Here is a 27021-nt window from a genome sequence, read left to right on the forward strand (position 1 = left end):
GAAGTTGGTAGCACTTTATTTTACAGTCCTGTTCCACATTTTCACATTATGTACTTTTTATAGTGATAACAATAACTGTGTAATAACTAGGTACTAACCCTGAACCCACCCTTAAACCTAACCTTAACCCATATAGTTGCCTTATATTACCCAGTACTTTCGTAGGTAAGAACGCTGTAAGTACATGTGGTGCATGTGCTGTAAAATAAAAGGACAACCCAGAAGCTTTCAACGCACAGTAAAATAATATATTTTACAATATTTACAGTATCACTGTTATTATTATTATTATTATTATTGTCATTATTATTATTTTTTTTTATTTTATTTTTTTTATGTTGTCACTCTATAAAACAATATTGCTCAACACGGTGGATTTTCAAATTATAAAGTCAAATTAAATAGGCTTATAACACACCCTGGACTATGGCATTTTAGGTCCCGCTAAGGCAGGGGTCTCCAACCTTTTTTCATTTGAGAGCTACTTTTTAAAAATGAAAGTGGCCGAGAGCTACTCATGTAATACAATACTTAAATCTCTTAAATAATGTCTCATAACTCTCATATTAACAACTATCCAAACTGTTTTAGACCTAAAATAGTTTTTGTAGGCCTATATATGTCACCCTTAAATGTCAGAGAAAAGAACAGAATCAGAGATAAAAAAAAATTATAGAAAATTGTACTTTGCATATTATACTGTAAAACACATTTTTATAGTGCATGATAACTAGAGATGAAATGGCATGAAAATTCATGATTATAGTGACCAAACTGATCACGGTTATCACAGAATCCTGTTCAAAAAGTACTAATACTACACAATAAAATCAATTCACCAAGTTTTATGTCTAAAACCAGCAAATAACAAATAAACTTAGCATCAATATGCACTTTTTGTTTACATAAACATTAAAATAATAACATTAAAAATGATGGCCAGATTTTAAAGGAGTGTCTTGCAACATGTTATCTACTAACATGTACAAGTTCAAATAAAGTTTTGACAAAAAAGTTTTTATAAAAAGATAAACCTCGCATATTTCATTTTTAATATTTCAATTACAAATTTAATGGTGAGTAAATATTGACTTTTTTTTGTGTGGACAATTCTTTTAGTCAAGAACTTAACCTGTTAGTCACTTTTGAAAAATCCCCAGAAATGGCATACCCAAACTAAACATGAACCCTTTGCACTAAAAGGACAAGTAAGATCTCATTTGAAAGCTGACACTTGGCAGTTTATTGTAAATTTAGAATTAATTATTTTCATAATGAAGAAAATAGTTATAAATAGCTTCAAAGTTTGGTAAAGTTATTAGAAATAAAAAAAATTGAAATATCTTCATGAAAATAAAATTTAAATTGGCATTGTATCAATCTAGAATAATCCTGGATACAATATACTGGATTTGTTGGTTGATATTCTGTCTTTATCCATTAAAACAAACCTACCATGAAACTACAAACTTACAAAATCAGCAGGAGATCAAATAATTATTTTCTCCACTGTATAAATGTCAGGAAACGCGATTCCTGGCTGCATGTCAATATCCACAGATCACTGGATCTTTGGTAAGTTGTAAGGAACACTATTAGTCAGCTGCAAATATGGCTTGACCCCAAAAAAATTCTAACAAAAGGTTTCTCAGTGGTTTACAGTAGTATCAGATGTACTTAAAAACATACTAAAAGTTTACCAAAGTTTGACTCCAAGAAAGGCCCCATTTTCAAAATGGCGGCCGTCAGGACCCAAAATGACCATTACTCCTTTGTATTCCTCCTAGACCAGGAATACTGGTGCCTGATACATGTTTGGGCCATGTAATATTCTAATTAACATATTTGCATGATAGATAAGTGATTACAAGTACAATTATATATTAAAGTAATTGGTTACAAGCATATTTATGCGGAAAATAAGTAAAATTTCCCTTAAGGCGAGACACTACAGGTGAATAGGGTAACATTTTTAACTAGCAGATATCACCATGAAACTTTCCCAGTTGATTGTCTACTTTAAGATGAGAAAAAAATGTATTACAAGTTTTCTGTAATTTAATGTTTAAATATGCAAATTAGGCATTATCTAATTAAATATGCGCTTATTTGCATATATATAAAAAAATAAAACGAAATCTGAGTATTGGATAAAGCCAGGTGCAAAATAATTTGTTCATTGTGTTCACATATTAGATGGGAAAAAAATTACGGTGTATGTGATGACAGGGTGTAGGGTGCTCCAGCAATCGCGGAGCAGCGGGATGATTTAGAACGCCAACTTTTGTTGCATTTATGAGAAATCTACAGACGCAAACAGACAACGTGTAGTAAAATAAAGACCTAAATGTGTATTTCAGACTCTTTTTCGCCACAAGTCTGAAAGAAGACATGTTATTGAAGACAAATATCCCAAAATCTTAAAATTGACCAGTGAAAAAAAAAACATGCTTTTGCCTGCCGTGTCTCGCCTTAAGTAATTGCATATTTCTCCTTTCTCATATCGTTTTGCCTAGTGTTGGTGGTTTCTGTGGTTCATAACTAGGGTTGGGTACCGAAACCCAGTTCCAATAGAGAACCGGTTCCGACGTAAACGGTAGTATCGAGACCGAATAAGAACGCAACTTTCACCGCCCCCTATAAAACATCTCGCGGCACGAATGATCCAATAACAAAACAACTCCAGTTAACCAGCAGAGCATTCATTTAGTTCGTTTGTTAAATAAGAGACGATCTAGCGCTGAGCTGTGTTTTTTTAAATGATCAAAGTGTTCGTTGCCGCTGCGATCAGTGGCGCGGATACAGTGTTTTCTCTTGTGGCTCGCGCACACCGCACTTTCTTCACTCGGACGCGCGCTTCAATACGTTGCAGAGATCGATCTATTTATGAGGCGTCGTCTATATGAGTATGTGCGCGGAGAGTTTGTGTGTGCGTGCTCGCGTCTCAGATGAGTATGTGCGCGAGTTTGTGTGTGTGTGTGTGTGCTCGCGTCTCAGATGAGTATGTGCGTGAGTTTGTGTGTGTGTGTGTGCGCTCGCGTCTCAGATGAGTATGTGCGCGAGTTTGTGTGTGTGTGTGTGTGTGCGTGCTCGCGTCTCAGATGAGTATGTGTGCGGAGAGTTCCGCGCGTCTCGTGTGTGTAGAGTTTGTGTGTGTGTGCGTGAGCGACTTTAGATGTGACGTTGTGCATTTCATATAGTTGGAGCATTCAGCAGTATACTGCTACATGTATGTGTGACTACTTAGTATATGTGTATGCAAGCGTTTTATGTGTGCGTGAATGAAGTTCGATTTAAGCCCTAGACGGCGCCTCATATCTATTAGTTCTGGTGAAATAAAAAAATATAGCCTAATGCACACAAAGTGTCTCTGCTTGATATACAACCACTGATGAGCATAATCGGTTTAAAAACAACAACAACAAACAAACAAACAAAAAACTACGAATGCGGATTAGAACCCAAAACCTCTGACACTCTTGACTAAAGTTCAAGTTCAGCTGCAGTGTTCCTCTTCGGGTAAGTCTAGTATTTTAATGCCAACTGCAAATCTTGCATATCAAGTATGAAGTATATCAAGTATATTTATATGAGGCTATACTATGTGTGTTAAATATTTCTGCTCAGTGTCAGATATTTCTCTGTTTTGTAAAAGTCTATAATATATAATACGTAATATAATATATAATATATATAAATAATATGAGAAGACAAAATTTTTATCTTAACATCAGTAGCCTTTTAAATGGCACAATTTTTTATTTAATCAGAAATCAGAAAATCTTTTTCAGAAAACACACACAGGTATTAATTTTTTTTATAAAGTGTGTGCGGTTTCGTTTTCTTAAGTACCGGTTTAAGAACCGTTTAAGCACCGGAACCATTTGAAAAATACCGAGTAGGTACTGGTATCGGATAAAACCCAACCAATACCCAACCCTATTCATAACCATTCTTTTGATTCCAATAAAGAATAAATTCATTAGAACTGTGTGGTACTGTCAAATTAGTCAAAACAGGGCTGCCACGTGAAGGCATGTGCTGATTGTCTGAACCCGTATAGAATCACACCAATTCATTGGCTGATGGCGTGGGCGCCTCCTCAGTGGCGCAACTTGAGAGCGGAATGACGTGGACAAAACTTTGGTGACATAACCAGGTCTAGGCCATAGAAACACCTTCACAAGACCTGGCAAACTCCATACAAGGCTCACTCACAGAAAGAGCCTGCAGATCCCCCACACGCTTGAGAGAGGCCAACCCTAACAAAAGTGCCACCTTGAGAGTAAGAATCCGGTCCGGAGCTGACTCCAAGGGTTCAAAGGAAGGCTCTAATAACCCCTCCAGAACAACTGATAAATCCCAGGTGGGGACACTAATAGGACGTGCAGGCCTCAAGTGTCTAACTCCACGCTTAAACGAGGAGACCAGACAGTGTTTACCTAAGGGGACCTCGTCTGACTCCCGATAGGCAGCGATAGCTGACATAAACTCTCAAGGTAGTTGCAGCCACTCCAGCCACAAATTTATCCTGCAGGAATTCCAGCACTGAACCGACTGGGCAGCTGACAGGGTCCACTGCATGAGCCGAACACCAAGACTCAAAAACCTTGCACTTAGAGAAATACAGCAGTCTAGTAGAAGCCGCACGAGCGTTATCAATGGTCTCCCAAACATCAGCGGGAAGACCAGACGCCACTGTCGCTAGCAATTGCCTCTTATCGCCCACAGCCTCCATATCTCGGGTCAAGGATGCCAATTCCTGCCCTGGAGCTGAGACAGCAGATCTCTCCTGATAGGAATCTGCCAAGGGGACTCCTCCACCAGGGAGCTCAGTTCCGAGAACCACGTCTGGGATGGCCAGAATGGGGCTACCAGGAGGTGGCGGATCCCACACTCCTTCACTGCAAAGGACTGCAGGGATTCGCTTGACCAGAGGGAATACATACAGTCTCAACTCCAGCCATGGATGAGCGAGGGCATCTCTCCACAGAGGTGTCGGATGAGCTGAGACAGGGTAAACCATAGGGGGCACTGTGTCGAGCTCTGCGACGCAAAGAGGTCTGCCTCGCCAAACATGCTCCAAATTAGAGCCACTGTTTAGCAGTGCAACATCCATTCCCCCCGACTTGAGCTTCTGTCTCGACAGAAAGTCCGCTGCGATGTTCAGGTCCCCTGGAACGTGAGCTGCTCTCAGCGAAAGAAACCTGTCTTGAGCCCAAAGGAGGAGGTGGTGGGCATGCTTGTCGAGGGTGCGCGACCACGAGCCCCCCATTTTTTACATGCCGATTTACATGGGACACCACTGCCATGTTGTCCCTCCTGACAATGACATGAGTCCATCATGGCCGGGAGAAATTGATCCAGGGCCAGAGAGACAGCTTGCAACTTGAGGCAATTTATTTGCCACGAGAGAAGCTCGCCCATCCAAACATCGTACGCTGGTCTGCCCTCGAAGACTGCTCCCCAACAAGTCAAAGAGGCGTCCGTCATGACAACCTGCCAACGGCAAACTACACCCATCTTGACCCCCTGAAGTAAAAAGGGGGAGTCTTTCCACCTCCAAAGAGCGTGAAGGCAACTGCACGACACTCTCAGCAGGCGGAAGGCAGACCAAGAAGGGCGGATGCCCCTGAGTTTCATCCAGCACAGGAATGGTCTCATATGAGGGAGACCCAAGGGCAGCACAGGAGAGGCTGCTGCCATGAGCCCCAGAAGCCTGCGACATATGCCCACCGCTACATGATGGCAGAGCCTGAAACGGGCCAAGCACGCACGGAGACTGGAAACTGGAACAGGGGCCAGACGGGCCTGCATCGGGAGAAAATCGAGTTGGACACCCATGAAAGTGGTCTGCTGAGAAGGAGTTAAGACATTCTTCTGAGCATTCAACCTGAGACCAAGGGTGGTGGAGAATGAGGTGGTGGAGAATGACGTCCCTGTGACGAAACACCAACTCTGTGGAATGAGCCAGAATGAGCTAGTCGTCTAGATAATTTAGTACAAGGATGCCCTGGAGCCAGCTGCATCCATGCACTTGGAGAATGTCCGCGGAGCCAAAGCTGGACCAAATGGAAGGACCCGATACTGATACGCCTTTCCCCCAAAGGCGTATCTAACCTGAGGTTTAGTATAATGCCACCTTTATACTCAAAAACATCTATAGAGGATGTATTACATATGTATTACCTTATTCAAATTGAAATGAGTGACCATTTTAGAGGGTTCACACACAGGCCTCTGTTCGGGCTAATTCAGAGTTGTTTATGATCAAAGTTATACAACTCCAATTTAAGTTACTTTTGGGTGCAATCATTTTTACATTGAATGTCAAGTCTGTGTTTTAGCAAAAAAAAGGGTATGTGTCCAAAAACACGTATTGAGTAGGAGTTACATGACATAGGCTAAATCGTTTACATCTCTGGTTAACCCCAAACAAAGATAAAACCTTACAGTTATCTCACAAAATCATGTATTCCATAAGTATGTAATCATGTCAGTGCAATTTAGACAAGTCCAATGGATTCATAGACCCAGAAAACATGGGGTTAGACACCAAGATTACTTGGCTAGGTCAAATAACGAAGGAGTTAGGATATTTTAAGGGCTTCCTGCCCATCTTGGACGCCATCTTGAAAATTACACCTTTCTAGTGGTCAAACTTTGGTAAACTTTTAGTATGTTATTAAGGACACCTAATACTACAAAAAACAGCTGCGAAACCTTTTGTTAGAATTTTTTTTAGGGTTAGGTGTTTTTTTTCCCATATATGTAGTCCTATATTTCCTATATAACGAGTCCAACCTTTAGTTTAAACTGATATTTTTTTTTTTTTTTTTACTTGCGTTTTTACAGTTTCCCCTATTAAAGTCATACAGCAGCTCTTGTAGCAAATTAGCTCAAAATAAATATTATTAATTAATCATAACTTGCAATAATTAATTATGAATATTTGGATCAGTTAATATAATTAATTTAATGTAGTAAAATGAATATTACAATCAATCAACCCGTTCGTCCCATGGAAACTTAGTGTTAATTGTTCATTAATTCTAAGAAATGTTCATTTCCGGGGAGGGAAATGTCTTTCTTACTGTACAGTACTACTAAGAGCCTGTAGTCAAAATCTAAATTGTAAAATAAACTTGTTGCAAGCAGAAAATCAGAACCAAATACGTATTGTGCACTAGTTTTATTAACTAAATCACAAACATGACTAATCTAAACACACAACTTGCATACAATCACACATACATTGGTAAAATGGTAAGTGACAGAATGAAACCGGGAGCAGGAAATGGAACTATGGGAAAGATCCATTTAACAATGAAAAGAACCATCAGCTTATTATTTTCAGATCACCTTATTAAATGTGTACTTGCATGGCCTTTGCAGTGAAAGCATTTCGTGAAGTTCCTGAAGAAGGATTTTGATGATTCCATGAGTCTGAATCGATTTCTTCTGCATTGAATGAAGAAATAGTGATGAACTTGCATGGTTTGTTTGACTCTGTTCACATGGCTGGAGTGCAGATTGTTGCCTTTGTTGGCGATTTATGGATCTTTGTTTCAAGCGTGCTCATTTGCATGTGCAGCTGGATTGGTTGCTGATGAAGAAACTATGAAAGATTCTTGTAATACTAATATGTTGTGCAGCTATCAACATAACAAATATACACGATCATTTTGATCTTCAAAGTACCAATTTATAGAGACCAAACGTGGTATAGGTGAGGTTACATTGACCATTGGTTCTATCGTAAAATACACAGTATGACAAATACGAATAGTTTTAAAAGACACTACACAAGACAGTAAATCATTCACACAATCTTCTGGGATGCATGTTCATTTATAGATCTGTTTGTCTATAAATGAATGCAGGAAAGTCTGTTTTAAGGTCTGTTTCTGTCTTTCTTATGCCCTCTGTCTTATCCCATGACCACATTTTTCAGAGCAATAAAACCATCTTACGGTACGTTCACACGGGGCGTCAGCGTCAACGCTTCCCATTGACTTTGAATGGGTGACGTCAAGCGTTGCCGAAAAGAATTGTGGATCCGTCGGCGGCGCTTCACTGGCGTTGCTCGCGGCAGAAGTTGAGAATTTTTCAACTTCTGCCGCGAGCAACGCCAGTGAAGCGCTGCAGACGGAAGCGTCAGCCAATCAGGATCGCTCTATGCAAATACAGTAGCCAGGCGGCAGCCAATCACGACAATGAAGCTTGTTGTTGAGTTCCTGTCTAATTTCATTGGCTGACGCTGCTATGACCATGGCGTCAGTGCCAAACTTCAGCCACGCCTTCCGTCAAGCGTTGACGCTGACGCCCCGTGTGAACGTACCGTAAGGCTATCCGATGGTCGCCCTGGCCCTTTTCTGCTCTCTTGCCTCTTTTGGGGGGATATTTCATTCCTAAGAGTGGGCTTTAAAGCTTATTTATTAAATGTAAAAAATAGTTGTGTCTGATTGTCTCAGTCGTTACACTCTTCTGCCACTCAGTCCGTCTGAGGGAGTGTTCCAGTGGGAAAGTGACGTCAATTGTTTCGAGTGTGTTTGTGTATATACAGTGAGGAAAATAAGTATTTGAACACCCTGCTATTTTGCAAGTTCTCCCACTTAGAAATCATGGAGGGGTCTGAAATTTTCATCGTAGGTGCATGTCCACTGTGAGAGACATAATCTAAAAAAAATAATCCAGAAATCACAATGTATGATTTTTTAACTCTTTATTTGTATGATACAGCTGCAAATAAGTATTTGAACACCTGAGAAAATCAATGTTAATATTTGGTACAGTAGCCTTTGTTTGCGATTACAGAGGTCAAACGTTTCCTGTAGTTTTTCACCAGGTTTGCACACACTGCAGGAGGGATTTTGGCCCACTCCTCCACACAGATCTTCTCTAGATCAGTCAGGTTTCTGGGCTGTCGCTGAGAAACACGGAGTTTGAGCTCCCTCCAAAGATTCTCTATTGGGTTTAGGTCTGGAGACTGGCTAGGCCACGCCAGAACCTTGATATGCTTCTTACAGAGCCTCTCCTTGGTTATCCTGGCTGTGTGCTTCGGGTCATTGTCATGTTGGAAGACCCAGCCTCGACCCATCTTCAATGCTCTAACTGAGGGAAGGAGGTTGTTCCCCAAAATCTTGCAATACATGGCCCCGGTCATCCTCTCCTTAATACAGTGCAGTCGCCCTGTCCCATGTGCAGAAAAAACTCCCCCAAAGCATGATGCTACCACCCCCATGCTTCACAGTAGGGATGGTGTTCTTGGGATGGTACTCATCATTCTTCTTCTCCATAGTTCTATTTTGGTCTCATCTGACCACATGCCTTTCTCCCATGACTCCTCTGGATCATCCAAATGGTCATTGGCAAACTTAAGACGGGCCTTGACATGTGCTGATTTAAGCAGGGGAACCTTCCGTGCCATGCATGATTTCAAACCATGACGTCTTAGTGTATTACCAACAGTAACCTTGGAAACGGTGGTCCCAGCTCTTTTCAGGTCATTGACCAGCTCCTCCCGTGTAGTTCTGGGCTGATTTCTCACCTTTCTTAGGATCATTGAGACCCCATGAGGTGAGATCTTGCATGGAGCCCCAGTCCGAGGGAGATTGACAGTCATGTTTAGCTTCTTCCATTTTCTAATGATTGCTCCAACAGTGGACCTTTTTTCACCAAGCTGCTTGGCAATTTCCCTGTAGCCCTTTCCAGCCTTGTGGAGGTGTACAATTTTGTTTCTAGTGTCTTTGGCCAGCTCTTTGGTCTTGGCCATGTTAGTAGTTGGATTCTTACTGATTGTATGGGGTGGACAGGTGTCTTTATGCAGCTAACGACCTCAAACAGGTGCATCTAATTTAGGATAATAAATGGAGTGGAGGTGGACATTTTAAAGGCAGACTAACAGGTCTTTGAGGGTCAGAATTCTAGCTGATAGACAGGTGTTCAAATACTTATTTACAGCTGTATCATACAAATAAATAGTTAAAAAATCATATATTGTGATTTCTGGATTTTTTTTTTTAGATTATGTCTCTCACAGTGGACATGCACCTACGATGACAATTTCAGACCCCTCCATGATTTCCAAGTGGGAGAACTTGCAAAATAGCAGGGTGTTCAAAAACTTATTTTCCTCACTGTATATATATATATATATATATATATATATATATATATATATATATATATATATATATATATATATATATATATATATGTGTATATATATATATATATATATATATATATATATATTATATTATATTATATTTTATATATTTATTATATTTATATATATATATATATATATATATATATATATATATATATATATATATATATATACAGCTCTGAAAAAAAAAAAGTGATCAGTGCAAAATTATCAGTTTCTCTGGTTTTACTACTTTTTTTACTACTTTTACTTTTTTATAGGTATGTGTTTGGGTAAAATTAACATTTGTTTTATTCTATAAACTACTGACAACATTTCTCCCAAATTTCAAATAAAAACATTGTCATTTAGAGCATTTATTTGCAGAAAACGACATCTGGTCAAAACAACAAAAAAGGTGTTGTCAGACCTCGAGTAATGGAAAGAAAATAAGTTCATATTCATTTTTAAACAACACAATACTAATGTTTTAACTTAGGGAGAGAATAACCCTGATTTTCAATCACAGCTTTCATGCGTCTTGGCATGCTCTCCACCAGTCTTTCACATTGATGTTGGGTGACTTTATGCCACTCCTGGTGCAAAAATTCAAGCCCATCCATCTTCCTCTTGATCACATTCCAGAGGTTTTCAATGGGGTTCAGGTCTGGAGATTGGGCTGGCCATGACAGGGTCTTGATCTGGTGGTCCTCCATCCACACCTTGATTGACCCGGCTGTGTGGCATGGAGCATTGTCCTACTGGAAAAACCAATCCTCAGAGTTGGGGAACATTGTCAGAGCAGAAGGAATTAAGTTTTCTTCCACGACAACCTTGTTGTTCCAAGGACGCATGAATCAAGCCTGATTCCAGTCTTGCTGAAGAACGCCCAGATCATCACCGATCCTCCACCAAATTTCACTGTAGGTGTGAGACTGTGGCTAGTAGGCCTCTCCAGGTCTCCGTCTAACCATTAGACGACCAGGTGTTGGACAAAGCTGAAAATTGGACTCATCAGAGATGACCACCTCTACAGTCCAATCCTTATGGTCTTTTGCAAACCTCAGCTTGGCTCTTCTTTGCTTCTCATTGATGAATGGCTTTGCACGACTTCAGCCCTGCCCCTAGGAGCCTGTTTCGAACAGTCCTCGCCGTGCACTTCACCCCAGCTGCCATTTGCCATTCTTTTTGTAGGTCACTTGATGTCATCCTGCGGTTGTTGAGTGACATTCGAATGAGTTGGCGGTAGGGATGGGGCCGATCCGATCCAGTATCGGGACCGATACCAGCGTAATTCACGTATCAGATTTTCCCGATCCAACCTACGGATATTTCCGATATCCATGAGTCATGTCTGCGCTTTAACGTTGTCTGCTGAAATGACAACAAAAGTGATTCCCGCCGGCTTGTCTGCTAGCTGGCTGCAAACTGCGGAATGGATTTCCTGAACGGAGGTGCGGCTCAATGAGACATAGAGTTATGAGACACGCTCAGAAAATCTATTCCGCAGTTTGCAGGATAACATTGAGCAGCATTGTGGCTAGCCAACATGTCCACTGTGTGGAAATACTTCACACTGGAAACACCGCAGAGCAAGACAGCAAAATGCAATGTTTGCTAAGTCGTAATTCAGAGAGGCGGAAGCTCCCTTGCGTCGTACAACACATCGAACGCACCATGTTACTGTGCGTTCAGACCAAACGAGAATAGCGCGTCAAATTCACGTCTACCGCGTCTAGTTGGACGCTTGAATATTTTGAATCCATTCGCGCATCCAGAGCGAAATTGACGCGCGTAAAAAGCAAAAGTTTGAAGCAAAATTGACGCGCATCTGAGGCGAAATCTGCTTGTCTGTTTGCAAGATGGCTGATGTTGATCGAGCATTCATCGAGAGAGTTACCGCATCGGAGCGAGGATCACCCTTTAGATAGTGTGTGTGAGATGTTTACACTTGCACTTTTCTTATATTTCAAGAGTCAAATATTTGACATTTTGGGAATGCAATAAATATTGACATGACAATATATTTGAAACCCTTACAGTTGCATATTTGTTTTCAGAATGGGATTTTTCATGTTAACAGGATTTCCTGTTTTTCTGACTTCCTTTTCTGACCTTATACTTACCTCAAGTTGCCTTTTGGGACATTCATGCATACATACGTACATATCATACTTGCCTGTTGAGAGGAGTTTATTTCAGCATCATAAAATAAACAATAATGATAATAATAATATTAAAGCAAACACAGCTCTGGTATTGGAATAGTATCGGAAGTGAAAAAATGTGGATCGGTGCATCCCTAGTTGGCGGTCATCCCAGTCAGTAGAGAGTCATTTTCACCCTCTGCTGGTCTGTAGCTTTGTTGTCCCCAATGTCTGCTGCTTGACCTTGTTCTTATGAACCAATGTCTTTTGAAATTTTAAGGATGGAAGCAACCTGACGCTCACTCTATCCCTCTGCCAGTAAAGCCAGAATTGAGTGGAGAATACACATATGGACTGAGCAAATTATCGGGCAGTATAACATATGGAATTTTACTGAGGTGGCTCCAGCCATAACGGGGGAGACCGAACCATCAGGAAGTGGCAGGGCAAACACTGCTGAGGGACAGACACGGGCTCGAATTTTAGGGAGACGTACCGTGGAAACACACATATGGATCCCCGTAGCGATACAACATATGGACCCAGCCTAGCACAATTTCCACTAGCTTACATGCCAAAGGGGTTTTGGAGGAACTCACAGGTTTCTAATGAGAATTCAACTGGAGCAAGAATGGCGCACGTATCCGGTCCAAGGAGGGGAATGGTGCAGCGACACATCGAGCGTGCTTACTGTGTTAACTGGCTTCTATGCGAAGAGAGGACACAGGAAGCAATTGGTTTGACACGTAGGCTATAGAATCTAGCGAACGTGTTAGGTGTCGCCCAGCCCACAGCTCTTCATACATCTGTCAGCGATGCACCCTGGGCCAACGCCCATGAAGCCGCTACACCTCTTGGGATTCATACGCCAAGATGATGGCATCCACTATCCAGTGGGCCAACCTCTGCTTGAAGACAGCCTTTCCCTTCTGCTGGCCTCCAGAACAGATGAACAGCTGATCTGAGGTCCTGAGGCTTTGCGTTCTGTCCAAATATATCCGCAAGGAACGGACGGGACAGAGGAAAGCCAGGGCGGGGTCTGCCTCCTTCAGGGGCAGTGCTTGCAGGTTCACCACCTGGTCCCGAATGGGAGTGGCAGGAACCTTGGGCACATATCCAGGCTGGGATCTCAGGATAACGTGAGAGTTGGCCGGCCCAAATTCCAGGCAAGATTCACCGACTGAAAATGCATGCAGGTCCCCTAACCTCTTGACGGAGGCCAATGCAAGCAGGAGAACTGTCTTTAACGACAGTTTTCAACCTAACTGACTGCAGAGGCTCAAAGGGAGGTCTCTGAAGTGCGGTCAGCACCAGAAATGAGTCCCAAGAAGGTATGGAGGGGATGCGAGGCGGATTCAATCTCCTCGCTCCCCTAAGGAACCTGACGACCAGGTCGTGCCTTCCCACGGATTTCCCATCCACTGCATCGTGATTTGCGGCAATAGAGGCAACATACACTTTGAGGGTGGAGGGAGACAGTCTTTGCTCCAACCCCTCTTGCAGGAAAGAAAGCACGGTCCTGATCGAACATCTTCAGGGGTCTTTCCTGTGAGAAGAACACCAATCAACAAACAGGTTCCACCTCAATGCGTAAGCCTCCCTCGTAGAGGGGGCTCTCGCAGAAGCTATGGTGTCTACGACTGATTGTGGTAGATCACTTAGAACCTCTGCGTCCCGTCCAGGGACCAGACATGAAGTTTCCAGAGGTCTGGGTGCGGGTGCCATATGGTGCCCCGTCCCTGAGAGAGAAGGTCCTCCCTCAGATGAATGGGCTGACGAAAGGAGCACAAGTTCGGGGAACCAGGTCCGTTTGAGCCAATAAGGGGCAACTAGCAAGACCTGCTCCTCTTTCTCCCTGACCTTGCACAGTGTCTGAGCAAGAAGGTTCACTGGGGGAAACGCATATTTGCGAAAGCCCCGGGGCCAGCTGTGTGCCAGTGCATCCGTGCCGAGAGTGCCCTCGGTCAGGGAATAAAGCAACTGGCAATGGAACGAGTCCGGAGAGGCAAATAGATCGATCTGTGTGGCTCAGAAGTCGTCCCAGATCAGCTGAACCACCTGGGGATGAAGTCTCCACTCTCCGGGGGCCACATGCTGTCGTGAGAGCTCGTCGGTGGCACGATTGAACAGGCCGGGGATGTGAGTGGCATGAAGCGACCTCAGACGCTTCTGACTCCATAAAAGGAGGTGGCGGGCGAGTTGTGATGGTTGATGGCATCACCTTTATGGTTGATGTTTGCAACGGTCACAGTGTTGTCCGTACAGACCAGTACATGCTTGCAGAGCAGCGGTGTTTTGAAGCGTCTCAAAGCAAGGTGTACTGCCAACAACTCGAGGCAACTGATATGCCAATGCAGATGAGGGTCTGTCCAGAACCCCACTACTGCATGCCCGTTGTACGTGGCGCCCCAGCCGGTGTTGGAGGCATCTGTGAAGACCACAGCGTGCCTGGACACTTGCTCTAGGGGCACTCCGGCCCAGAGAAACGAAGGGTCTAACCACGGGCCGCTCTGCCACGCCCACCTCGGGACTCGGCCATGAAGGCAGAGCTGAAGTGGCCTCATATGAAGCAATCCGAGCAGCGTTAGTGTGGCTGCCATATGCCCCAGGAGCCTCCGAAAAAATTTCACTGGGACCATCGTCCTGCCCTTGAATGTGTTCAGGCAGTTCAGCAACGACTGGACACGTTCCTCTGTGAGGCGTGCCGTCTGTTTGACCGAGTCCAGCTCCATACTGAGAAAATAGATCCTCTGTCCGGGGATGAGTTTGCTCTTTTCCCAGTTGACCCGAAGACCCAGCTGGTTGATATGTTGGAGCAACGGCATGCCATGGGAAAGAAAGGCACTGGGGCGGCGGACTGAGAACCAGCACGACCCACCCAGAGAAACAAATCATACAACCGCGACTGAGCGGGATACGGTGGAGGGTTCCACTCGAGCCCGACAGCCGCGGCGGCCCATTTCAGCATAGCTGATAACTGTGGATCCGGCTCAGGCAACGTTGTACTCGACAACTCAGCTGAGTCTTCATCTCCAGAGTCCAGCTCAGCACTTCGATGTTGCAATCGGCATCCTATCCTCCTGGGGTACCTCCAATGGAACCTCTGGCCCATCCTTCGGATGAGACGTAAAACCGAGGTCCTGACTCTCTGTGGTCATTAAAAATCCCATGGCATTTCTCGTAAAGAGTAGGGGTGTAACCCCGGTGTCCTGGCCACATTCCACCCATTGGCCCTTACTAATCATGGCCTCCTAATAATCCCCTTACATTGAATTGGCTCTATCACTCTCTCTCCTCTCTCCACCTATAGCTGGTGTGTGGTGAGCACACTGGCGCCGTTGTACTGTGGCTGCCGTCGCATCATCCAAGTGGATGCTCACACTGGAGGTGGTTGAGGAGAGATCCCCTGATATGATTGTGAAGCGCTTTGGGTGTACAGTAGTACATTTGAAAGCGCTATATAAATGCCTCCATTCATTCATTCATTCATTCATTCATCCATTACATACAGGCCAGTGCGCTCAACAAAGGAATCCATTAGTATCGGTGTGATGGAATCGTGAGGAGTCCACGGGGACTGGTTACCGGGCAGAACCTCCATCACTATCCTACGATCAGCCAAATCACACGGCACCCGGGGGTGGGGTGTAGAAGTGGGGATTCCACCTTTGCGGACGAAGGCGAGTCTAGATCTCAACTCCGAGACAGTCATGTTCCCGCAATGAGAACACGAACTATGCAAGTTGCTTCAGCGTGCTTTGAGCCCAAACACGTGATGCAACAATTGTGACCATCTCAGGGGGACAGGGAACGACCGCATCCAGAAATGCATGGGCGGAATGACATCTTGAAAAAGACGTAAACGCATCCGTTGTTGCTCTTTCAGGAAATAAATGCTCTGACCAGTGCCGGAGCACACAGGGGAATAATTGAGGCAACACTGACTGGGATGGTGCAGCCTGTACCAGTGAAGCACTCACTCTATTCACCCTCAACCGGCTTTCAGACAGATTTGCTTTGCTGTTAAAACAGCAGTTGAGAGCTTAGAAAGCTCGCAATCACCTCTGTCATGCCCTGTAAACACCAGCACCGGGAAAGACTTCCTGAAGAAGCACCGACACACTCGCTCGTTGTAATACAACACACTCTTCAGATACATCGACATGAAGACCGATCGGCTCCGAAGCGAAAGACAAGTGGCGCGTGCATCCACTTCTGTATTTATACCCACGCTGCGGAGCGTGAGATGCAAATCTCGCACACCAATGTGCATTGGCTCATTTTTACAGTACTCGAAGATGACACCCTAGCGTGATCCCAATCACTACGTCGAACATGCCTGATTGAAAGGGAACTCAAGCCACGTACAAGATTATCCTGAAAAAAAAATTGCTTCCTTCTGCTCTGACAATGTTCCCCAACTCGAAGGTTTGGGTAGTTTTGTGCAGAGCAATGCTCTAATCCACAAAGCCTGCCAATCAAGGTGTGGATGGAGAACCACCAGATCAAGACCCTGTCATGGCCATCACAATCTCCTGACCTAAACCCCACTAGAAACCTCTGTAATGTAAGTAGGGCTGAACGATTAATCGCAATAAAACTGCACGTGATTTGGCAAAGGCTGTGATTATTTTATGCGCAGCTTGTCAGTGGAGTGCGGCTGATTGGTAGTAAATACTGCCCCATTTGAACGCCAGAGGGCGCTCTAATGCAAACACGATAAATATGCCCCACCGCAGAAGTACAATAATGCGCATCATTCCAGGAAGTCCCTATCGCTGTAGCTGAATAAACAGAAGATTGAAACGCTTTGATTAAACATGACTTATAAATACACGACTGCCTTATTCTGTGTAAGAAGGCACATCTCACAGAAGGATGCTCAACTGTCGTTATGAAGTGAGTTTGGAGTAAATGCATGTTATTAAATCTTGTCTGTTGTTGAACAAGAGGTTCATAAATGCTTCTCATGTTTTGGAAAGATGTTTGACGCGTGTTTTTTTTCAAATGCACGTTATAAGTGACTCAAACTCACAGTGATTTCAGATGGAGCAGCGTTTATATAGCCGTACATCAATGACAAGCTGCGCATAAAAAATAATTGCAGCCTTTGCGATTTTAAAATCGCGATAAGCCATCTCGATTTAAGTGCGATTACATGGAAAGTGCGATTAATCGTTCAGCCCTAAATGTAAGCAAGAGGGTCACCGGCCAATAAATAAAGCCAAGGTGCTTGAATTTTTTCACCAGGAGTGGCATAAAGTCGCCCAACAGCAATGTGACTGACTGATAGGGAGCATGGCAAGACATATGAAAGGTGTGATTGGAAATCAGGGTTATTCCACCAAATATTGAATTCTCTGAGTTAAAACATTAGCGTGTTGTTTAAAATGAATATAAACTTGTTTTCTTTGCATTATTAAAGGTCTGAAAACATGGCTTTTTTCGTTATTTTGACCCCTGTCATTTTTGGCAAATAAATGCTCTAAATGACTATTTTTATTTGAAATTTAGAAGAAATGTTGTTAATAATTTGTAGAATAATAATAATAATAATAATAAACTGCTAGTTTTGTAGTGGTCTCATTTTTTTTTCCATGACTAAATGCTGTTTCTTCAACTGATGCCATAATGTTGACAAACACTAATGCTCTTTAAAGAAAATAAAAACAAAATTCCTTTGAATAGCCCTCTGAAATATATCAATCTTCACAGGCCTGAATTATAATCCGTTTTAAACAATCTGTTCATTTAAACTTGGTTTTAAACTTAATTTTCTTGGAAAGGTTTAGGTGAAGACTGGTCAATCCTCTCACATTCCTCTCACAAGTAGATGGCGTGTTCAGATGATGCAGCAGTTTTTGCATTCATTCAGACAGCCTTAGTTTTATAAGTGACCTACTTTGCTCACAAATAGAGCTGAAATAAAATGTTTTCTCCACGATGTATCCCACTCCCCCCAGGGATTTTGATTTGACCTAGTCCCTCCTCTCTGCCATCTGCTCTTCTAATCGCGTTGTGTAACACCACATATGGATGAATCATGTGTTTATGAATGAACACGGCCTTAATTTAACACCTTCATTGCTGTCCACTTTTTTCTCTGCATTGTGGCTGAATTGATTTTAATGAACAAATTTGCAAAAAATTTGTTCTGTGTTAGTGACACCAGTTGAGGGTAGAGACGAATTTTTCAGTCTCGCTCCCGAAGGATTCTGTCTTGCTCCCGCAAAAATTTTACCTTCTCCCGCCCGCAACATTCATGTTTTGTCCTGCTCCTGCGTTAAAAGCCTGCATAAATGTATAAATAATGTATTTTCTGTACGTCCATACTTTCAAGTTAGTCTGTGTCGCCCTAGCCACAACCTACACATCAGCATTAAATGCTTCCGATAAATTATTTGTTATTAAAGCATAATAGAAACTCTGTAAATCGTTTTTATTTTGTTTTAGACAAGTCAAGTCACATTTATTTATATAGCGCTTTTTACAATACAGATTGTTTCAAAGCAGCTTTACAGAGATAACAGGAAAATAATGCAAAAAAGTTTGTTTCCAGAAGAAAATAGCATCACAGTCCATCTTAAGTAAGTTCAGTGATGTTTAATTTTTGTTTTAAAAAAGTTATTAATTTAGTTAATTTATATATGTATAGCCGCTCTGGAGTAAACCGTGATGTCATCGTCCAGCTCAGTTCAGTTCTTGTATAATAGTGTCAATGCAGGCAGATCAATATTATTGTTGAATATTAAATTAAATGTAAAATGTAATGTCCCCAACTAAGCAAGCCAAAACCATTGGCAACAAAGATGGAAAAAGGCGACAGTGGCAAGGAACCAAAACTCCATCAGATGGCCATCAGATTACAGAAAAAAACCTTGGGAGAACCCAGACTCAGTCAGGGGGCCAGTTTCCTCTGGCCAATGACCGAACAGTGTATGATTATGATTCAGGCAGCATTATAGGTCAGAAGTCAGATTGATTTGGACCAATCAGAATATTATCCAGTTCCATCTGGTTGAAGATCGGAGTCACGCCGGCATGGGACGAGTTTGTTGAGGATCAGTGACGATGGCTGTCGTGTCGATGAGGCCTTCACAGGAGAGTTTAGTTGACACAACCTCTGCTGACACTTCAGGGATGCGTTGTGGTCGTGTCTAGGAGCAGGTCAACCATTTGATCTGGATATGGCCTGGATCCAGCTGATTACAGTGAACCTCGGAATAAGCAGAAAGACTAACATTAGCGTAGATGCCATTCTTCTTATGATGTAGCGGATATATGGGGTGTTATAGGAAGTGTTCCCGGTTCCGGCTGACCTAATTTATGCAGCCTAAAGGCCAATTTATACTTCTGCGTCGGGTGCGCGTAGAAGGTACGGCGTAGCATGCGCATTGACGTGTACCATACGTCGTACCCTTCGCCGTACCCTGACGCGCACCTCCTCAAAAATGTAACTACGCGCCGCGGCGACGCGGACCGCAAGATCTGTGATTGGTCGGCTGGATAGCATCGCGTTTCCTCCTACGCATTTCCGGAATGATCTTCTGCACTCTGCACCGCCCGCCCGCCATTTTTAAATTCCGAAGATCAGTGAAGAGCCATGGAAATAGACCAAGTGACCGAGAGATTACTTGAAGAAGTGCGGAAATACAGCCATCTGTATGACTCCTTCAGTCGCCATTGCTCGTAGAAACCTAAACTCAAAACAGCCGCGAGGAATGTAAACACAGTGGAACATTAAAACCCACCCGCGCCAACTAGCGTTTCGGCGGTGTAACTGCAGAGCAACACAGACATTCGCATAAGTATAAATGCTCACGATGGCGTCACCTACGTGCGTAGCCTACGACGTACACTACGGCGTACACTCGACGCAGAAGTATAAATTGGCCTTAACCCTCTGAGGTCGAGAAACACGCCGACGCGTTTTGCTGGATTTTTTTCACATAGCAGCAACATAAACTTAAATTACTTAGTCATTTATGGTTATACAGAAAAAAGAAATATAAAAAAATAATCTGTGATATTTCTACTTTTGTATGTGTCCACTTACAATCAAATCAAATCATTGTGCTTTTGTAAAATACAGAAAATAAACAGGGTGTGCGTTCTGCCTGCTCAAGAAAAACTTTTTCTTGAGCACGTCTATAAACTGAAACAAAACTCAGCGAATACTTCTCACACATTTATGAGCCATATACCTTTATACACATTTAAGTGTGTACTTTTAAATGATCGGATTCAAACTGAAAACAAATATTCTCTGTTTAAGTAATTTGTATAAAACCAACAGGATGTCCAGTATCTCAAACGCTTGCTAATTACTTTTTAATTCGACACGCCCACTCGCGCAAAAGAGATTCACATGCAAATCTCCACATGGGACGCGAACGCCCTCGTTACCTCAAACACAAAACACCAAAACACTTCACAAGTCTCTGCTTTTCGTCGAGTTTGGAAGACACGTCTGAGCTTACATTGGATTTACCTAAGAAGAAGAACAACGCGATTTGAAGACAAGAAAGATGTAAGGCAAGAAATTCTTACTTATTAGTTTATGGTATTGTTGCATAAACTTCACATTGCAGTTGAACTGTTGCTAGATATATGGTGAATATTATACTATTTAGACCCGTGTTTCCTGTTAAATACTGTTTGTGGATATCTGCTCAAACATAGATATGTATAACCATAATGTTTAATATTTTGGAGCGCGATGGCGTTTGAATGTATCATATTTTGGAGCGCGCTGTGGGTTTGAATGTATCATATTTTGGAGCGCGATTGCGTTTGAAAGGAAAAATGCACCAAACATTAGGCTTTATGTTTTTACTATTATCTCATTTCATATCATCATAACGAATGGAAACATTTGAAGTAACATATGATAATCAATATATTTTTCTCTAGCGTAGTTGTTCTTGAATCTTTTGGAAGATTTAATTTATTGTTATTATTATTTTATGCAGCACTGCGTAGCCTATGCCTACAAGGCACAACAAACCTGGTGTTCATTATATATTGTTGGAAACGTGTGTGTGTGTGTGTATTCTGTGAATTTTAAAAATAAATTTTAACCAGAAAAATCTAAAATCTATTACCAAAATCGTGCAGCCCTATAGTTTCTCTTGATATCAGTATGTTCACAGTTTTTTCTTTTTTTTTTTCTTTCAGGGACCAGATGCAACTGAGTCCTGCTGACTTCAACATTCACATGAGTCTCTGTACATGAACATGGTAAAGTGAAAATCAAACACCTTGGAAATGAAAGGTATGTACAATGTTTTTAGGAATGGCACAAAGGTCTCTGTCTTTGGATCATTGTTTTCAATGTGCTCTTTTGTCATTTGTATTTTTGTATTGTGTTGTGTTGTAAATAAATCCAAACAATCTAAAAGCCATTCTTTTTTAAATCTCCTCATTCTTTGTGCAAGGTTGCTCTGAATGACAGGGCCTGATCGCTCCTAATAGGGCAGTTAGGGGAGTGTCTTTGTCTTTCTCAGGTGTTGAAGGCTTACATATTCATGAGTAGTGTTGTCAAAAGACCCGGTACTTCGGTACCAAGTCGGTACTAATTTTTTTTTAACGTCACGGTACCAGGTTTTCTCAAACCCGGTACTTGATGCGCGTGCATGCCCGAAACGCGTGCAGTTGCGTCCTCTTCATAAAAGCGCTGATGGCGATCGGCGGTGCTGCTGCTGATGTGGTGCTGATGTTTTTGCGCGTGCAGATACGTTATTTCTTATACTGTCTATGGTTATTTCAAATGGCGCGCGTCAAGCGCGCTCATAATAGAAGCGGCGCGCTCGCTTTTCCATGTGCGTTCATGGATGCATAGCAACGACAGACGCCACGGGAGTACAAACGCTTGTGCGAACTGCGCTCTCCATGACGACGAGGAAGTGTGACATAGGCCTATTAATTGATTTCTAACCCTTGCATTAGCTTTACTACTAGATATATTTATGGAGATGAGAAATAAAAAGCCGTCATTAATATCAGTCCGTCAGAAAAGCAGTGAACAATATATGTTTACAACATTAATTAATGTTTGTGAATGTTATTTAATACAAAACACTTGATTGGTCATGTTTGTTCACTTCATTCATTGTGCATTAAATAATGTTAACAGAAATAATGTTAACTTTTGATTTTAAAAATGTATTTTTAAATTAACCCCTAAAGGAGAATAATTGCGACAGTATATAACTATTGTTTTTTTTTGTTAGGTCATTTTATCTAATGTTATCTAACAAATGGAATCTTATTGTAAAGTGTTTTTAATACTACAGTTTCCATCTTTGTGATATACACTTTAATATAATTATGTAAATTTAATCTAAATTAAGCTTTGGTACCGAAATTGGTACCGAGAACCGTGGATTTTCACTGGTATCGGTACCGAATACTGAAATTTTGGTACCGTGACAACACTATTCATGAGATGATCACGCCTCTTCGCATATGGCTTTGTCACACAAAACACGTCTTAGAAATTTTAAATCAATATATTGTCTTATCTGAATGAGCAGTCAGGGTGATTTTCACATAGTTTTGGAACAAATATTCTAGGCTATGTCATACAATTTTCAAAAGTCTTGTGAAGAAATAATCAGTATGGGTTTCATGGCCTTATTTCAGTGAGAATTTTTTTTTGTATTTTCACAAACCACGCATAAATGTCATTATCTCAAAACTACAAACTTTTACATACATGCTGCTGATATATTATTGTAGCAGAGTTTGTGCTGAATACAGTGTAATTAGACTTTAGCCATGAAAATGTCACTAGTAACAGAAAAAAACACAAATGTCAGAGCATGTCAGAACACCTCCAGGGCCCAGAAAACAGCTCAGACCTCAGAGGGTTAATAATCATTTAACTGATTTGAATAATAGGAATGTATAATTTTCTATCTGTATGCCAGATTAAAGAGATGTGTTTATAGTCTAGATTTAAACTGACAGAGTGTGTCTGCTTCCAGTGTTAGGAAGACTGTTCCAGAGTTTTGGTGCTAAATAGGAAAATAATCTACTGCCAGCAGTCGATTTTGATATTCTAGGTATTATCAACTGGCCATAGTTTTGAGATTGTAATAGACGTGAAGGACTATAATGCTTTAAGAGCTCGCTCAAGTACTGGGGAGCTAAACCATTTAGTACTTAATGCAATGCCTATTTTTTCCAAGTAGTGCAATTCAACAGGCTTTTTTGTTTCAAAAACATTTGGCATTATTTTACTTCCATACGCACACTGCGTCGTACTTTTGTACGCCGTGGAATCTGTCATGGGAATCTATGCTATCCAGAGGCTCTCTCTCAAAAGTTTGTGGCGAATGTGTTCTGCAGCACTATGCAAATTGCTCATTTTAACACGAGGTCAATAAACAATAAAACGGCACTTATCACTTACACTATTCTCGATAGAAAAATATACATTCTTTCTCTCACTGAAACATGGCACAAATGGCGCTTTTCCACTGCATGGTACGGTACAGCTCGGTTCGGTTCGGTACGGCACGCTTTGGCGCTTTTCCACTGCATGGTACGGTACGGCTCCGTTCAGTACGGCTCACTTATGACGCATTTCCACTGCATGGTACGGTACCGTACGGCTCGCTTTAAATGGTACCACCTCTGTTGAGATTCCAAGCGTACCGTACCGATACTAAAATGTGACGTGAAAACACTGCAGATCACTGATTGGTCAGACAGAATCATCACTACCAGCATCATTGTATTTACGACACGAGACACTAAACCCGCTAGATTTAAATAGCCAGTAGCCAACGCTGTAGCACTTGTTTTAAAAGTATTTGCTTAAAAAAAAAAAAAAGAGTATAAACTTCAAAAAAAGAAATGGCTGAATCGTGGTCAGTGGACGAGGTGCAGACGTTCCTCTCGTTGGTTGCCGAGGAGCGGATGGGGCAACACGGAATGAAAAATTCGCATTTAATATGATGATGTCATGGCAGTAGAGATGGCAACTATAACGATCAGTCCCACCCACTTTTTGAAGCGGTACTAACTGCAGTGGAAAAGCAACCGAGCTAAAGCGAACCGAACCGTGCTGTACCAAGTCGAGTCGTACCACGCAGTGGAAAAGCGAGCCGAACCGTACCGCACCGAGTCGAACCGTACCGAGCCGAACCGAGCCATACCATGCAGTGGAAAAGCGCCAAAAGACAATGACTATCTAAATCTAAATATGTGTGTCCCATCTGGATATAAATACATTGACGTGCCTCGAGCTTCTGGTAAAGGTGGTGGCCTGGCTGTAATATTTGGATCTACTGTATCAGTTAATGTTATTGATGCTCCTAGTGTTTCATCATTTGAATGTCTGGTTTTTAAAATCAATGGTGTTTCATCTTTTCTTGTGCTGCTCATTTACCGTCCACCAAAACCAAATCATGTATTTTTCTCTGAGTTTACTGAGTTGTTGACACTCTGTTCTTAGTCCACTCTGTCCTGCTATGGTGTTGACTGGTGATATCAATTTGGCTTCCCATTACTAACTAACTCCGTTGAGCACTATAATTCCATGCTATCTGCACTTCTGGACGAGTTTGCACCTGTGCTAGAACGGGTTGTTACATTTAGGAAACCCTGTCCATGGTATACTCCAGAGTTACGTTTAATGAAAGCTGCTGGAAGGCAATTAGAACGGCAGTACAACAAATCTGACCTGGCGGTACATAGGCTTTTCCACACTCAACATCAGTCTGCTTACCACTCTGCTCTGAATATTGCACATAAGAACTATTATTCAAGCATCATTGGTAAGGGTGCAACTAATTCTAAATCTTTTAACTCCTCTGTTGACCAGTGTAATAAGTTTCTTTATTATTTCACTGAAAAGATTGAGGGCATATACAGCTCTTTAATCACCATCACCCCAGTTGATCTAGTTGATACTCAGCCTTTAAATCCTCCGACCACTACCTTTTCGAACTTTGACATGGTTGGAGTTGATTTTATTATAAGTACAGTTAGGGCTGGGCGATATGGCCAAACAAATGGATCATGATAATTGTTTTATATCAGTCGATATCGATAATTATCATGATAAATGTCAAATCTTTATTTCTTTCAAGTTTAAAGGCAGATTTTTGCTCCTAAGTGAAATTTGTAGAAACCAGAGTGTTAATTGTGGTTTTAACCCTCTGAGGTCTGAGCTGTTTTCTGGGCCCTGGAGGTGGTCTGACATGCTCTGACATTTGTGTTTTTTTCTGTTACTAGTGATATTTTCATGGCTAAAGTCTAATTACACTGTATTTAGCACAAACTCTGCTACAATAATATATCAGCAGCATGTATGTACAAGTTTGTAGTTTTGAGATAATCACATTTATGCGTGGTTTGTGAAAATACAAAAAAAAATTCTCACTGAAATAAGGCCATGAAACCCATACTGATTATTTCTTCACAAGACTTTTGAAAATTGTATGACATAGCCTAGAATATTTGCTCCAAAACTATGTGAAAATCACCCTGACTGCTCATTCAGATAAGACAATATATTGATTTAAAATTTCTAAGACGTGTTTTGTGCGACAAAGCCATATGCGAAAAGGCGTGATCATCTCATGAATATGTAAGCTTTTCACACCTGAGAAAGACAAAGACACTCCCCTAACTGCCCTATTAGGAGCGATCAGGCCCTGTCATTCAGAGCAACCTTGCACAAAGAATGAGGAGATTTAAAAAAGAATGGCTTTTAGATTGTTTGGATTTATTTACAACACAACACAATCCAAAAATACAAATGACAAAAGAGCACATTGAAAACAATGACTACGTTTACATGCAGCCAATAACCCTTTCAAAACCGGGATATTAGCAATAACCCGGTCGCGCACGGCCATGTAAACACCGGCAAAAACCCGGATATGCTCATATCCCGGTTTTTAAAAACCCGGATATTATCCCTGGGGTACCCCTTTTCTAACCCGAATATTTGGTCATGTAAACGCGTATCGGCATATCCCCATCAAAAGGAACATTGATTTGTGTTCTGCGCATGTTCTATTCGCAAGGAATCTTGGTATTTTGAGTAGAGACGGCGCATACAAAAACCCGCGTGCAGTATACCGGAAGTAAACAAGAAGTAGAGGTAAACATGGCGAGACGCAGCACAGCACCAGACTTTTGGAGCGAGGAGGAAATCGCAAACAAAGGCGATCGCTATCTGCCCCGACCTATTCATTATCCGCGTGCTGCTGCTGTTGTTGTTGCCTTTGGATACAGGAAAAAGAATCGGAAATGACGCACATTGCGTCTTAACGTTGTCCGTACGTCCAGATGCTAACCGTGCGTCGCCGTTTACATCGGGATATTGCCAATTGATTACAAATTCCATGTATAGAGGAGTAACTCTCTCTACTCACGCATGTAAACGGGTTATTCCGAATGTTTCAGAAACCCAAATAGTGACCTTAACCCGACCATAACCCGATATTTGACAGCATGTAAACGTAGTCACTGATCCAAAGACAGAGACCTTTGTGCCATTCCTAAAAACATTGTACATACCTTTCATTTCCAAGGTGTTTGATATTCACTTTACCACGTTCATGTACAGAGACTCATGTGAATGTTGAAGTCAGCAGGACTCAGTTGCATCTGGTCCCTGAAAGAAAAAAAAAAAGAAAAAACTGTGAACATACTGATATCAAGAGAAACTATAGGGCTGCACGATTTTGGTAATAGATTTGA

At 41.9% G+C, this 27021-nt stretch overlaps 1 protein-coding gene across 5 annotated transcripts in view; it reads left to right on the forward strand.

The window, feature by feature from the left end:
- The window catches only part of LOC309474331 (SEC14-like protein 1), a 332477-nt gene that overhangs the window by 58509 nt on the left and 246947 nt on the right, over positions 1–27021 (forward strand). Inside the window, exon 2 of one of the 5 annotated variants that reach the window (XM_082136818.1) lies at positions 21478–21574. The exons of the other annotated variants lie outside the window; for them this stretch is intronic. The gene's annotated coding sequence lies outside the window, so the exon portion shown is untranslated. The remainder of the gene's footprint in view (positions 1–21477; positions 21575–27021) is intronic. 5 annotated transcript variants of the gene reach the window in all.

The sequence above is a fragment of the Leuciscus leuciscus genome (assembly GCF_965113295.1).
Source record: "Leuciscus leuciscus genome assembly, chromosome: 14".
NCBI classification, from domain to species: Eukaryota; Metazoa; Chordata; class Actinopteri; order Cypriniformes; family Leuciscidae; genus Leuciscus; species Leuciscus leuciscus.